This window comes from Etheostoma spectabile, chromosome 19 (assembly GCF_008692095.1).
Source record: "Etheostoma spectabile isolate EspeVRDwgs_2016 chromosome 19, UIUC_Espe_1.0, whole genome shotgun sequence".
Lineage (NCBI taxonomy): Eukaryota > Metazoa > Chordata > Actinopteri > Perciformes > Percidae > Etheostoma > Etheostoma spectabile.
In genome coordinates, this window is record NC_045751.1 from 2,476,181 (window position 1) to 2,479,684 (window position 3,504).

Below are 3,504 nucleotides of genomic sequence, written 5' to 3' on the forward strand. Positions count from 1 at the left end.
AGCAGTTAACCATAGTCCTCAGAAATCCACCGCATTTTAAATTCCAACTCAAAGAGAGCGTAAGGTAGCTGACATCTGGCTGAAAAGATGGACATACGGTGTAATTTCCGGCGTCGACGGAGCGCTTCCGGCAGTGGAAGGTCGTGGATATAGACTACTGGCCCCCTGACTCTTGTGCCATCAGGCTGGCTTATGAAGAACTGCCTGCAAAACTAATGACATTCCCATAAGCCTCAGCTTTTCATCAGCTTTGTGATTAGTGCTAATTAGCAAATGTTAGCATGCATGGTAAACATTAGACCTGCCTACCTAGATTGGCTGTGGATTCTTTGTCTTGTATTAAACCCATCCAGTGTCAGTTGTCCATTGTGTACACCCATGTCCGTGGTCCCTTGTCAAGAATGCAAATTTCCTTTATCCTCCATGCTGTGTGATTATAGTTACCATAAATGTTTAGCGCTACTAATGATTCATGATTACATGCTAAATGCAGAGGCAATCCCCTTTAAATTATAGAACAATTACCTTCACAATGTCTTTTTGCATTGCAATTTCAACTGGCATGAGCACAAAGAAATCATGAAAGTTGCAATATATCACGAAAGACACATCAGAGATTAGCTGAAAATATTAGTAGAAAACTGCACCTTAAAATGTCTGTCATTCATTTTTTATTAGTGCATTGTTATATTCAATTCAAAGTTCCTTTAGTTCAGTAAAATGTTGGACGTGATTTCATTTTTGTTTTTAAATTAAACAAGCTATTTGTTGTATTTTAGCAGAATACTGAGAGCAACACAAAGGCAAAACTGAGCACATTTAGTAGATGTTTTTTAATCACACCTTAATATTGTTATCTCAATACAACATTAATGCATGTCGCATATCTTCCTTCCATCGTGCAGCCCTGCTGGACCGCTGCACCGTGAGATATAGTGCCGCTGATTATGTGCTCATTTCATGGACTTTAAGACTGTGTTGTCCTTTTTCAGCAAGTTCCTCTGAGGAAGCCAAATAGCCTCTACAAATCTAACAGTAATTGCTTACAGAAGTAGGGCTACACCTTTCAGCCTAGAAACAAATGTTTTGATGTATGGACCGGAAAAAAATATAGACCACATTTATATCCCAACCCACTTCTTTGCAAGATTTAAATTTCCATCTGCGTCTTCCGCCTATGTTTCGGGGTCATGGCTGCTGGTTGCTTTAGCTGTGAGGACGTTGGATTTTGGTATGGGGCTCCTCAAGACGTAGATTTGCTTATGTAGAGAATTGCTCATGCTCCACTGGAGAATGTGGCTGTCATTGCCCGCCAAGTCTCCTCATGGCAGACTTCTCTGCTCACTTATTGTGCCTAATTCCTTTTGCTGGCTAATGAGCTGCCCAGTCCACACAGGGACCCCGTAAAGAGCCACACTTAGCAGGTTTTCCTCCAGACCATGATGGGATTGTCATGTCAGGAGGCTATTTCTGCAGCCACTGAGAGGGAGAGAAGTGTTCTTAGCGATTACCCTCTTTTTTTTTTTCATCTTGTAAAATGATTGCCTGATGAATGTGAGGTAACGTGTTTGACGCAAACAAGATATTTTGTTAAATCCCACTGTCAGAAGCTGTAACGGTGCTACAATAGCCAATGCAGTCAAACATTCAGGACTATGCCATTAGTAGCTGTTGCATTTTTTAGCAACTACAGGACTGTGCCCTACAGTAATATACTGCAGTGTAGAACAGAACTGTGTAGCGGTATATTGCTATTACTTTTAAATATTCAGCATCTTGTCATAGAGGACAACTCTAATGCTTGCAGAGAGGCACACGTAAATAGGGGATGAGTCAGACATTCAAAAATAACAGCTCCCCCCCCCCATGCTGACTCTCACACATTCTCACTCACAATTTGTTCTTTTGCGTTCCCATAACACTTCAACATCACATATGGAGATTTGTTTTTAAGAAGTTAACTCTGAAAGAATCATCTAAAAGCAAATCGATATTTCTATTAAAACTTGAATCAAATTAGAGGTATTTGGAAATGTAGTTGAGTCATTACTCTTAGTATAAACATAAGCACTAACATGACTAGAATGCTAATAAAGTTGGCAGGTAGTGAATATGAACTTGTCCTACACAAACGCAACCAAATTAACCGATTTGAAATCCGATCATTTCCAAACCATGCACGTGAAGGCTATGTATCTTATAATGTGAACTCTATTTCAACCTCATCCTCGGAGAGTGCTCCTGTAATTGAAATATGGATAGTGTCCCTGAGACCCGGCAGCATAACCTCATCCTCTATATACAAATGGATTGTTAAACGCACAGCCAGGAAATGTTTGAGTTGATTTTTGTCACCCACAATCTGTCAGGGTGACCATTCGTCAGTGCACATATTGATTTAGCAATATAGGTGAGATTGGCTGGGAGTTAGGAAGCAGTACATCAAACCTCAAATCAAGAGTTCAGAGAACACTCAGGGAACAGGTAGTGCCGGACTGAATCATGACTCCAAATGCAAGATTCTTTTACAAGTAAGCCTCGTGCTTGGGATGAACAAGTAGAAGGGAAAGACAAAAACCTAACCACCAACTAGTGATATCAGTAACTCATGAAATATCTTTTAAATCAACAAGGCCAGCTCCTCTGTACCCAATTTGCAGGTGCATTGGTCAAAAAATGCTAAATTAATTTAAAATGGCAAGGCAACGCCATGTGAGTGAGAACATTTAATGAATTTGTGGTGTCAAGGCAAAATAAGTGAACAAGTTTGCACAGGCTGTTCGAATTTCTTTTAATAAGATCGAAAGTCTTTTGCTCACTTAAACTTTTTTTTCATGTTTCCAAATACATTGGGTAGTTTGTGTCCAACCCCGGATCACATCAATTAAGATACTTTGGCGCACAAGTTTGACTTAAAATAAGTAGAATTCTACAAGCCTATTTGTTTTCTTGTCAGTCGAGCAGAATGATATGGTGTTGTATTATGATTTTATGGTTGCATCCTGTTGTACTCATGGGTTCTAAATGAGAATACTATTTTCTTGTCCTAATTGGGTCGATTTGCCTTTGAACCTGTCCCTGTGCTGCAGGCAGCACCTTCTTTGAGTGTATTCAAATTTTAAGTAGACACCTACAAAAGGCAGGTGCACACCTACGCAGAGAGCAAAACTCGTACTAAAGTATACACATATTCATAGGTTTTTACACACACACACACACACACACACACACACACACACACACACACAGAGAGCACTCATCTGAGGAGTTTGACTATAGCAGATTGTCAGCCTTTGCAGACAGAGACACGTCAACATCACAGGACTCTCCCCCCATGACAGCCGTCTCCATGGCACCCCTCAGATCACTGTGGCGCCACCGCTCCAGCTTCTTACATTTCAATCTCCCGTCTCTTCTTCCCCCACAGCTCGAGCACCGGGGTCTAGAAATATGTTTCAAAACAGAAGCAGCGCTTTGCCCACACACACACACACACACACACAC

General features: G+C 40.8%; 1 long non-coding RNA gene across 1 annotated transcript in view; it reads left to right on the plus strand.

Annotated features, from left to right (window-relative positions):
- LOC116707422 (uncharacterized) overlaps window positions 1-3,191 on the plus strand; it is a 13,797-nt gene extending 10,606 nt beyond the window's left edge. Inside the window, exon 3 of the long non-coding RNA XR_004336512.1 lies at window positions 3,181-3,191. This is a non-coding gene — a long non-coding RNA (uncharacterized LOC116707422). The remainder of the gene's footprint in view (window positions 1-3,180) is intronic.
- Window positions 3,192-3,504: the final 313 nt, after the last annotated feature.